Source organism: Nyctereutes procyonoides, unplaced genomic scaffold (assembly GCF_905146905.1).
Source record: "Nyctereutes procyonoides isolate TBG_1078 unplaced genomic scaffold, NYPRO_anot_genome, whole genome shotgun sequence".
In the NCBI taxonomy this organism is placed as follows: domain Eukaryota; kingdom Metazoa; phylum Chordata; class Mammalia; order Carnivora; family Canidae; genus Nyctereutes; species Nyctereutes procyonoides.
The window spans coordinates 8,678,167-8,691,359 of NW_026575045.1; positions in this window are offsets into that span (position 1 = coordinate 8,678,167).

Below are 13,193 nucleotides of genomic sequence, written 5' to 3' on the forward strand. Positions count from 1 at the left end.
GGTAGCTTTCATTGCATGCAGACGCAGTTAGGGCAAAGAGAGCATTGCTGAAGTCATTATTGAAACCATATACACGTAGAAATCAGAGCAAGAGGGGAAGCTTCTTTCGCACGTAAGAACAGCTGAAATGCCTCTTGTGGTATTGACTTGAAAGGAAAATTATTTTGAGGTACCTAGAAGTAATACCTCACAGGATAACCTCAAATAAGATACCTTTGATAAATGCTTTCTAGATTGGAAGGAGGTACTACACAAAGAATTTAACTATATTCTGCTAATAATTAGTTCACTGATATGTATAATTTTTATTTACTTTAAATCTGTCATTAAAATAAACATTATACTCTTACCTTAGAAAACTGGTGACAATATTATAATTTAAAGAGGAAGATAATAGGTTTGATTAGAAATTCAGGTAGCAATTTAAAATTCATATACTAGAAAGAGATGATTGAAAGACAAGCAAAAGCACAGTTAATACTTTTATAAATACTCTGACAGCCACACATTTTGCTCTCCTGAAATGATTTGCCTCTGCCTAATAAATAAATTTTCAATTTTAAGACATTATTTTCCTCTACATATATTTTTATGCATGCCTTTTACTTCTAAATAGCCAACTTAAATATAGTTTACTTTGATCTAGAGCAAAAGGAAAGTTGTTAAAGCTGTTTATGATTATTGGACTGGAAAGCATAATTACTTTAGAATCCAATTTGCATTCATCAACTGTATCATTAGAATCAAACTCTAGCATTTTGGAAATGTGGGTTTTTAAATAAAGAAAAATAAATTTTTAAACGCCTCTCTTTTCAAATAGTAAGCCCATATAAATTATAAAATCAAGTTTTGCTTAATCTTTTCTTTTGCCTTTTACATATAATCTCATAGTAGGAAAAAACCTATCTAATCAAATATCCATCAAAATAAGGAATCAGTTTCAAAAGGCCTTTTGGCAATAGGTCATTTGAGCTACATATGAACCCCTATGGTAGAGAATTAACTTCCCCAGAAATTTAAACCAGTGTACATTACATCTTTTTGTAACATGGTTTTCTTATACTTTGGGATGAAATCTGTACTTTGCTGCATCCAGAAAGAAATCTTATTTTTCCTAACCACGGCCCTGCTAATATTTAGACAGTTACATCTTTTCAACATCTCCTTTCTTCTCTCAACTAAACAACTGTCAGATTTATAACAGCTCTTCATATGCCATAAATAATAGCTACTTCAAAATGCAGTGACCTTGTTTGGGATGGATTCTACTTGTCAGTCCTCCTTGCGCTATCTCCTAAGAAGTCTTCTAATTTAAGATATTGCCCATCTAGTAAATCTAATATAGAATCTTAACACATTTAATCAAATATGTATAAAGACAGAGAAAAATGCAGATAGGGATCGTTGCAAAATGGAACCAAAGAATGAGAACAGGGCCCAGAACACCACAAGAAATGCCATAGGTTTTTAAAACAATTGAGTGTAAACCTCAAAAATATAAATATGTAGCACCCAAATCATGCTTCAGTGGCACCTGAGAGGCTCAGTGGTTGAGCATTTGCCTTGGACTCAGGTCACAATTCCAGGATCCTGGGATCAAGTCCCGCATCAGGCTCGATGCAGGGAGCCTGCTTCTCCCTCTGCCTATGTCCGTGCTCTCTCTCTGGGCCTCTCATGATAAATAAATAAAATCTTTAAAAACAAAACAAAAACAGGGATCCCTGGGTGGCGCAGCGGTTTGGCGCCTGCCTTTGGCCCAGGGCGCGATCCTGGAGACCCAGGATCGAATCCCACATCGGGCTCCCGGTGCATGGAGCCTGCTTCTCCCTCTGCCTATGTCTCTGCCTCTCTCTCTCTCTCTCTCTCCCTCTCTCTCTCTCACTATCATAAATAAATAAAAATTAAAAAAAACAAAAACAAATCATGCTTTAATGAAAGTTGAGAAAAGCAAATGAGATTATTGTGCAGAATAAAAAAAAAACAAGAAGAGATAACAATGATGGGCAAACTTTTTAAATAGCACATGTGTTGTATGAATTATGAGATTTACTTTAAGCAATTGGTTTATGCTACTGTGGAGGCTGATAAGTCTGAAATCTGTAGGTATGCCAGTGGGCTAAAAACTCAGAAAAGATTTTTATGTTACTCTTGAAGCAAAATTCCTTCTCCAAGGAATCTGGTTTTGCTCATAAGAACTTCACCTGATTGGATGAGGCCCACCCACATAGACAAGATTCATCTTCTTTGTTTAAAGTTAACTGACTATAGATATCAATCACATCTACAAAATGCTTTCACAGCATCTATATTAGTATTTGACCAAATAATTGAGCACAGTAGTATAGCCAAGTTTAAACATAAATTTTAACCATCGCATTTACAAAGTTAAACAGTCTTGCCACATGATTCAGCAATCATGCTTCTAGAATTTATCCAACTGATATGAAAATGTATGTGCACACAAAACCTGTTCATGAATATTCATAGTAGCTTTATGTACAATTGTCTTAACTGGAAACAACAAAGATGTCTTTAATAGTTAACTAAACAAACTGTGGTACACCCATACAATTGAATATTATTCAGTAATTTTTTTTAAAAAATGATCTCTTCACCTATTAAGAAATATGAATGAATGAAAGAATCTTAAATGCATATTTCTAAGAAAAGAAGCCGGTCTGAAAAAGCTATATGTATGATTTCAATTACAGCTTACCTTTATTATTCAGATTCCTTACTTATGAATTCACCTATGTGGTAAAATTTACTTGTAATTCCAAAATCAATAGCTGTGTTAATTTTGCAGTTACTCAAGCATATGTGCATATGCGGTAAAAATCTTAGTCACTAGACATGCATATTCCCAGCTGATGCTCCACAAAGCCACATTCTATACCTAAGATCTGTTTAGCTCTCAAACTGTAAATAAGCACCCTTAGCACATCTATTTAACACCACTTTATTTTTTAATATATTTTTGTGCTTTTTTGTGCACAATTTCACTACTTTAAATCACCCCCAAATGTAGTGCTGAAGTGCTATTTGGTGTTCTTAAATTCAAGAAGGCGGAATCCCTGGGTGGCGCAGCGGTTTGGCGCCTGCCTTTGGCCCAGGGCGCGATCCTGGAGACCCGGGATCGAATCCCACGTCGGGCTCCCGGTGCATGGAGCCTGCTTCTCCCTCTGCCTGTGTCTCTGCCTCTTTCTCTCTCTCTCACTGTGTGCCTATCATAAATAAATAAAAAAATTAAAAAAAAAGAATAGGAAAAAAAATTCAAGAAGGCTGTGATATGTCTTACAAAGAATTTACATGTTACATAAGGTTCACTCAAACATGAATTACAGTGCCATTATCTGTGAGTTCAATGTTAATGAACCACCAATATATATTAAATAAAATATCTTTATAAACTGAAACACACATAAAACAAGGTTATATATAGATTGGTTGACCAAAGGGTTGTGACCAGAGGCTTGCAAGAACCTAACCCTCCTTTTCCTAGGAGTAATGGTTCAGTATTCACTAGTCTACTGTAGTCAGTGACTGATGGATCATAACTACCATGATTAATAAGAATTGACTAGGTATGACATTTTGGAAAAAGCAAAACTACAGAGAAAGTAAACAGGTGAGTGCTGGCCTTGGCTTTTGGATGAAGGGAGAATTTTAAATAAGGTCTTAGGATGAAGGGAGAGGTTTAAATAAGTGATACACAGAGGAAGTTTTAAGACAGTAAAACTTTCTGTATGATATTGAAATGGTGGGTATATGACACTATGCATTGCTCAAACCCATAGAACTGTATAGCTCAAAGTGTTAATCTTTATACATGAAATAAATTATTTATTTTTATTTTTTTAAAGATTTCTAATTTATTTATTCATGAGAGACAGAGAGAGAGAGAGAGAGGCAGAGACACAGGCAGAGGGAGAAGCAAGCTCCATGCAGGGAGCCTGACATGGGACTCGATCCAGGGTCTCCAGGATCACAACCTGGGCCGAAGGTGGCACTAAACTGCTGTGCCACCTGGGCTGCCCTATACATGAAAATTTAAGGAAAATCATTTCAAGGTCAGGAATTTTAGGAGGAAATGTAGAATATGGCAAGAAAACATTAACTGCATTACAAATATGTAAAAGTACCTTGTTGAAAAGCATGGGGGCAAAAGGTTCTGACTTTAAGTAATTTAAAAAATGAGTGAAGTTTATGAGATTAAAGACAGAGGAACTGTACATAAGTATTGTACTCAAGCTGTTAAAGTCTTCCTAAGTACTACATGTTTACAATTCTTATACCATTATACATGCTTATGCAGATCACAAAATCTAGAAATGGATAGCAGATATTGGGAATCAAGTATGTCAGTCTTGGAGTGAGGCAACATACAATAAGCAGACAATACTAGAAAGATCCACATGGTAATGGATTAGAGTTGAAGACATCAGTGTGAACTCTATATTAAACTATATTATATCAATTTTAACAATATTATATTAACATAGATACAGACGATTACATATAGAAATATTTATGTAAAATGCATTAGTTAATCCACACATGTTGATTCCCTTGCCTGTCAGCTGAGAGGATCTAGAAGTAATGACATTCCAGTAGCAAAGAGCACATCTCATATCCAGAGCTTGGTTTCTAAAACCTTTCTTCAATGAAAGGAATACAGTCCCTTGGAGAAATGGTTGATTGTAGATATGGAAAAGGAAAAAGATAAGATAAGCCTGGAACTTCTTGTAGTGCAAACAAATAAGGATGTGCTAAAAAATAAACTAAAAAAAAAAACATAAAGCATAGAATATGTCAATGAGACACATGAACCAAATAAAGAGCTCCTATTGGGCGAAGTTGGAACACACTAAGCAATTGATACAAAGTGTTGTTCATGCAAAACCATAAGCTCATACTGATATAAACAACTGATTTAACAAATGCAGAATAAAAAAATCTCATATGAAAATGAATTCCAAATAATTTATTTAAATACTCTGTCCTTAAGGACATAGAATATAATTCTCTCTTTTGTTTTTAAAGATTTATTTATTTATTTATTTTTGGAAGGTGGCAGAGGGAGAGGTAAAGAATCTCAAGTAGACTCTCCACTCAGCATGGAGCCTGACCTGGGGATCAATCTCATGACTGAGATCATGACCTGAGCTGAAATCAAAAGTCAGATGCTCAAACAACTAGCAACCCAAGTGCCTCATAACTCTCCTTTTAACTGTGTGCTATGGATAGGGACTTCCTTCCAAAGAGTATAGTATGGAAACGGAGAGAAAAAAAGTAATTTGGAGGGGAGGAAGTTAATAGACTCCTCAGACTGCAATCATAGTTAATATGATATGATGTTATAGAATTACACTTTACTTTGTGGTCTTTTGCCCACCCAAAAAGCCACATCTCCCTTATCTAATCATTTTGGGGGAAATTCAGACAAATACTAAGTAAAGGAGAGCCTATAAAGTACTTTACTAGTATTCCTCACACCTGCCTAGGTCATTAGAAACAAGTAAAATGGAGTGATATATATAAAGTATTGAGAATAAATCCACTAACTAACCTAGAATTCTGTACCCTGAGAATACCTGTATTCTTCAAAAGTGGAGAAAACACTGGGGTGCTTTGTGGCTCAGTTGATTAAGTGTCCAATGCTTGTTTTTGGCTCAGGTCATGATCTCAGGGTCATGAGATCTTGCTCACTGCTCAGCATGGAGTATGATTGAGATTCTCTTCCTTTCCCTCCTTTGCCCCTCTTCCCCACTCACGTTCTTAAATTCAAGATAAATAAATAAATAAAATCTTAACAAAAAGTGGATAAGACAGAAAGACAGATATTGAGAGAATCTGTTACCACTGATCTGTCTTACAAAAAAAATGCTAAAAGAAGTTCTTTAGAGAGAAGAAAAGTAATAAAAGTTAGAAACTTGGGTCTATATAAAGACAGGAAGAACAAACGCTATTTTCAATATTTTATCTCTTTGATAAAATCTTCAATGACTGTACTGACCTCAGGATAAAATAAAAACGTATTACCCTTCAAAGCAAAGTTCTCCAAAATCCATCTTCCCCCAATTTATTAAATCAAATTTATCACTAGTAATAGATTAAGTCTGGCTTTGTTCTCCTATTTTTTTTAAGTAAAACAAAACAATACAAAAAGGAAGAATATCTGAGAGGATGTAAGAGAAAGTAAAGTAATTTTTTTAAATTTTCTTACTCTTAATTGATCTAGCAGATAATAGTAGATTCTTAATTTTTTAAGAGTTTATTTATTTATTCATGAGAGACACAGGGAGAGGCAGAGACATAGGCAGAGGGAGAAGCAGGCTCCATGCAGGGGGCCTAATGTCCAGTTGATCCCTGGACTCCTGGATCACGCCCTGAGCCAAAGGCAGATGCTCAACCACTGAGCCACTCAGGAATCACAGTATATTCAAAAAAAATAATAAGAACAATGTATTCAATTATGTATGATTATGTGGGTGTGTGGGTGTGCATGTGTGTGTGTATCTAAGCATGCTTATGTATAAGAATAAATGACAGCAATGATACAAGAGACAAAGGGACAAGAGGAAAAAATTAGGGTTATATTGTTATTATAAGGTACTGACAACACCTGGGTAGTAATATAGTATTATTTGACAGAAGATCTAGTTAATTGTAAAAGCATATAGATTGTAAATTCTAGGGCAACCAGTAAAAAAAAGTTAAAAAGGAAAAAATACAATGTAAATGTTTAAAAAAGTAGGAAAAATTGGACTCCTAAAAAGTATTCAATTAAAACCACCAAAAGCAGAAAGGGAATGGAAAATAAAAATAAGAACAAAAACAGCAAATTGAAGACAGTAATGAATATGGAAGATATTAATCCGATTTATCAATAATCATCTTGAATGTCAATAGTTTAAATGCATGGATTGGAAGCCAGAAATTGTCATAATGGATTAGGAAATAAGATCCAACTATATGTTGTCTACCAGAAACCCACTTTAAATATAAAGACACAGATTAAAAGGAAATGAATTAAGGACACAAATACAAAGAAATAGGAAAAGCTGTAATCATTTCAGACAAAGACAATTTCAAAGCAAGAAATGCATGACATAATGATAAAGGGTATAATTCTCCAGGAACACATGACAATCCTTAATGTGTATGTGCCAAACAATACAGTGTCATCTACATGAAGCAAAAACTAATAGGAATGTAAGGAGGAAAAGAGGAATTCACTACCATATTTGGAGACTTCAAAACTTCCCTCTCAGATATGGACAGATCCAGCAGGCAGAAAATCAATCAGTAAGGAAATGGTTGAACTCAACACTGCCGTCTATCAACTGGGTATAATTGACTTAGATTGTAATATATAGACTACTTCATCCAATAATAGCAAAATATACATTCGTCTCAAGCTCACTTGGAGCATCTACTAAGGTAGACCACATTCTAGGCCATAAAACACTTTTAAAAAATTTAAAATAAATAGCAATCATTTAGGTTATCAGTTGAATGGCTACAGCTTCCACTTTAAGATCTGACTAATAGGACAGATGATCATGAAGCTCTTCAAGGATCCTGGGACTTCCTCACATATTTATCTCTCAAGTATTAGTGAAGGGTATAGCTTCTGAATCCTTCCAGTATGGGTGAATAGATCTTAAATGACAAATCCACTTTAATATTTCAATCTCTCTAACCCTCTGAATCCTTTCCTCTATGTTAAACCAAGGGAGATCTGGCATTTCCAAGACTCTCATGTTTTGGTCCACATTCAACCAACCAAAATGGAAGAGTCCTTTCTATTTCTGCAAGATGCAACTTTAAAGAATAATTTCTATTTACTGGGCCCATGTCAATATATTCAGTCTGATCCAACTTTATAGTCCTTCCATCAATATCCCATGCCCTTAGTATCTACCTCCAACACTTTCCTCAGATGTCTTTTTGTATAAATTAGAAAATTTGAGTAGTTCTTTTGGAGTGTGGTGAATGTCATCATGTGTCATACTTTGCTTTAGGAGTCTGCTGGGATTTACATTTAGTTAAAAGTATAGAAGCGCAGGGAGGTTGGGAGTAAGTCCTGAAAAATATCAGCATTGTTTTCATGGCAACCGCCTCAAGAGAGGCCATTATTATTATTACCTCGGGCAATTCAGGGTAAATTCATTCAGCTGATGTGAAAAGGCTCATGCCACTGGGGTTGAAAGGGCCACTTCTACTGGGAAAGGAAGACCTCTACCACTATGAAAAAGAGAAAGAGAGAGACAGAGACAGAGAGAGAGAGAGAGAGAGAGAGAGAGGAGGAGGAGGAGGAGACGGGAAGGAGAAGGAGAATAACTAAAGATCTCAAAGTCTTCCCAAAGTCCCCATCCCAATTTGTAGGATTTCATTCCTTCCCAATCAATATCCTCACTTTAACAGAGGAAACCTTCTGAGGCTGGGAGTTCAATTTTTGTTATAATTCAGCCAATTGGAGAATGAAATTTTGAGTTTGATTTTCAGACATTTCAGCCCTGTATCTAGTGGAGACAAGACCTTATTGGGCACATCTAGAAGCTTTTCATTCATCTATGCAGTACTTATACTGGGAAGTAGAATCCCTGAGCTCATCTTATTTCTTTCAACACTATGTCCAGTGACATTAGAAGCCACAGGCCAGGGCAGTCCATGTGGCTCAGTGGTTTCGTGCCACCTTCAGCCTAGGTTGTGATCCTGGAGACCCTGGATTGAGTCCCACGTCAGGCTCCCTGCATGGAGCCTGCTTCTTCCTCTGCCTGTGTCACTGCCTCTCTCTCTCTCTCTCTCTCTCTCTCTCTCTCTGTATCTCTCATAAATATAAATAAATAAATAAATAAATAAATAAATATATTAAAAAAAAGAAGCCACAGGCCAACATAATTATGTTTTCTTAGTTTTCCGAAAATGTTTGAAACTTTCATATACCTAGTCACTTAGCTCTTCATTCTTTATAAATGGTTGATTAGAAGGATCAAATGCAGATTTTTGCATATCTTTAACAGTTCGCATCATGGACTGTCAGTGTTCTTTTTATTACTTGAACTTGAATCATTTGCATCTTTATATCTAGGCAGATCAGAAAGCCAATTCCAGAAATTGAAACCTCAGAACCAATTCAGAAACTCATCCTTAAAATTCTGTTTCTCTAAAAACACTCTTGGTACCAAAACTGATTAGTGTTTGCCAAAGAAACAGAACCAAAAAGATATAAATAGATGACAGATATATAGAAAGATGGAAGGAAGGAAGGAAGGAAGGAAGGAAGGAAGGAAATAAGGGAAGGAAGGAAGAAAAAGAAAGAAAGAAAGAAAGAAAGAAAGAAAGAAAGAAAGAAAGAAAGAAAGAAAGAAAGAAAAAGAAGAAGAAGAAGAAAGAAGAATTAGAAGAAGAAGAAGAAGAAAGAAGAAGAAAGAAGAAGAAGAAGAAGAAGAAGAAGAAGAAGAAGAAGAAGAAGAAGAAGAATTAGAAGAAGGAGGAGGAGGAGGAGGAGGAGGAGGAAGAAGAAGAAGAAGAAGAAGAAGAAGAAGAAGAAGAAGAAGAAGAAGAAGAAGAAGAAGAAAGAAAGAGAAAGAAAAAAAAGAAAGAAGAGAGAAAGAAAAAGAAAGAAAGAAAGAAAAAGAAAGAAAGAAGAAAGAAAGAAGAAAGAAAGAAAGAAGAAGAAGAAAGAAGAAGAAAGAAGAAAGAAAGAAAGAAAGAAAGAAAGAAAGAAGAAATTTATATAAATTATCTTACATGGCTATTGAACCTGAGAAGTCTCATGATCTGTCTTTGCAAGCAGAATTAGGAAGACAGTTGGTATAATCTAGCCCAGGTCTGAAGGCCTGAGAATAGAGGCATTGGTATAATTCCCAATCAGAGTCTGGAAGCACAACAGGAGCACTGATGTCTCAGTGTAGGAGAAATGGACATCTCAGTTTAAGCAGAAAGGGTAATTTCATCCTTCCTCCACCTTTTGGTTCTACTCAGATCCTCAAGAGAATGGATGATGCTCACCCACACTGGTGAGAGCTTTCTTCTTACTCAATCTAATGATTCATATACTAAGTCCTTTCAGATATACCTTCACAGGCCCACCCAGAAAGACTATTTTACCAGATACCCAGGTGTTCCTTAGCTTAGTCAAATTAACACATACAAATTAATCACCATATCATACAACAATGAGATTCCTCAGTATTTACCCAAATAATTTGAAAATTTATATCCACATAAAATCTTCACACAGATGCCTATTGCAACTTTATTCATAACTCCCAAAAGTCAGAAGCAAACAAGATGTCTTTCAGAAGGTGAACAGACAAATAAACTGTGGTATACCCAGATAACGGAACATTAATTATTCAGCATTAAAAAAAAATTTAGCTGTCAAGCCATGAAAAGACAAGGAGGAACTTTAAATGAATATTATTAAATAAAAGCAGGTTGTCTGAAAATGCTACATATTGTATAATTTTAATTATGACATTTGGATAAAGCAAAACTATGGAGACAGTAAAAAGATCAGTGGTTTCCAGGGGTTGGGGAAAGGAAGTGATGAATAGATGTGACACAGATGATTTTTAGGGAAGTAAAACTACTTTATGATACTATAATGGTGAATATATGTCATTTATTTGTTCAAATCCATAGAATGTACAATACTCTATATTACATTAGAATGATTCCTCATGTGAACTATGGACTTTGGGTGATAGTAATGTATCAACCTAGATTCATCAATTGTAACAAATACATCACTCTATTATATCCAGGGGATGTTTGTCTAGGAGGCTACATACCTGAGTGAGGGTCAGGAGGTATGTGAAGAATCTCTGTGTTTTTCCACTCAGTTTTTCTATGAACCTGAAACTGCTTTAAAAATAAAGTCCTTTTAAATAAAAGGTGAACTGGGCCAAAGATTTCCAGCATAAAGTAGAGACAACAGACTTATTTATACCTTTAATATGAAGAATCAGATTTAATTTATTTTTAAAATAGTTATAAATCATTTTCTATTGAATACCAAAATTTTCATTTGCATATTTAAGGAGTCTCTTTAATTCAAAAAATTTCTGGTTATTTGATTTTTTTTACTATCTTCAAACTCTTAATATTATTATATGGCAAGGCAGTTATGTGAATTTTACTGAAGTTCCATAGTCATATAAAGATACAAGCACACCCTAGTTTATACAATATGATAGTTTCATGTACTATAAAAAGAGCAACACTAGCTCAGTTGGTTAAGTGTCTACCTTTGGCTCAGGGTCCTGGGATTGAGCCTCTATATCAGGCTCACTCCTCAGTGAAGAGCCTATTTCTTCTCCTCTGACCCCCCTCCTGCTGGTGTGCATGCACTTGCTCACTCTCTCTCTCAAAAAAAAAAAAAAAACAGACAAAATTTAGTATAGCTGCTTGAATCCAATAATTCTGAGACATTTTTGGTAATTCTAGTCATACCAGCTTTCTTTCATTGTTGGGTCAATCTCTCTAGTTTAAACATTATTAGGCATGTATGTTTGCATTGGTTATCTACTGCTGCCTAACAAATTACCCTAAAAGTTGATGGCTTAAAATAACACTTATTCCTCGTAATTTTTGTGGATCAGTAATTCAGGTTCAAATTTTATTGTTCTTTCTAAAAATCTCCTCCAACACTGCAATCAAGTTTTGGGGAAGGTAGACATCTAATGACTCAACCAGAGAAGGATCTGATTTCAAAGCTCACTCATGTGGTTTTTGGCAAGAAGCAATTCCTTACGGACTATAAGAGTAACTCAGTTCCTCACTGGTCATTGTTGGATGAAAACCTCAGTCCCTTGCCTCGTGGGCAACTTCACAGGATCACAGGGCAATTCATAATATACCAGTTTGCTTCACTATAGTGAGCAAGTTGACAAGATCTAGAGAGCATCCGCAGGATGGGAATCACAGTCTCTAATAGCCTTATCTTAGAATTGACATTCTCTTACTTTTGCCTTATTCTGTTTATAAAAACAGATTAGTAGCTTCAGGCAATGTTCATGGAGAGTAGATTACAAAGGGTTTGTATGCCCGGAAGTGGGCATTATTAGGAGCCATTTATAAACTGCCTAATACAATGCTTGATTTCTGCCATAAAACTACAAAATACTACTATGTAACACACATTACTATTTGAAACATAACTTTCTTGAGAATCCTGTTGTCCTTATAATGAAAAATCAGTTTGCAGAGTTGGCTGTCAAAAATTTTTGAGTAAAGAATGAATCTCTAGACAATCACTTATTTTCACATTGGCTATTAAAGACAGCTGCCATCTGTCATAACCTAAAATGAAAAGGTCATATTTCATACATAAAGATAAGTATTTGGAAACTTTTCCTTATGAGTTGTAGAGCAACACTTAACATGATTAAGGAAATTGTAGTCTTAAGAGGGACTGATTCACTAGGGCAGACAATATATCTCTTTCATGAAGCTTTCATTAATTTCCGATATTGGAGAACAGTATAGTCAAATTGGAGGACCCTAAGTAGAAGCAGCAGTCCCCAGAGTGTCTGCTAATTGTGATCCTAAGGCAAATCGTTAAGGCAAACTTCCCTTAATTAGATCTATTTCCCAAGTTGGAGGCAGAATAGTCAACAACTCCCACGACCGCGTAAGGATCTTAGCATTGATTGCTTTCTTTTCCTCATTCAGTCAATGAAGTAGTACTCCTGTTCAATCAGATGCATTTATTTCTCAATATTTTTAAGTGTTCTGACTAGCCGACATGAATTATCTTGAACTTTCCATCAAGAATTATAATGTTCAAAATCCACTAATTTTTCCACTGACTGGTTTTATAACCCTAATTGTTTTCCTCTACTCAAGCAAGACTCTCTATCATTCAGTTTAAATATAGGACTAAGCCCTGTAAGTTTATTTTACAGCACGACAGTAAGGCAAAGGGGGGAAAAAGTATGTGCACATATTTTAAAATGATACTTGTATTAAAATGTACTGCTTTATGCAATTACTAAATTGAAGAGTGAAATAATTCAAAATTGGAGAACGGTTTAGCAGAATTGCTTCATGATTCTATCTTCTATCTTAGGTGCTGAACTAGAGCCAAATTCACACTATTCTGCAGCCAGAACATGTAAGCAGAAAGATGGTCACTCTTCTGAGATTACAGACTAAATGCCAAACCAGATATGCAGCAG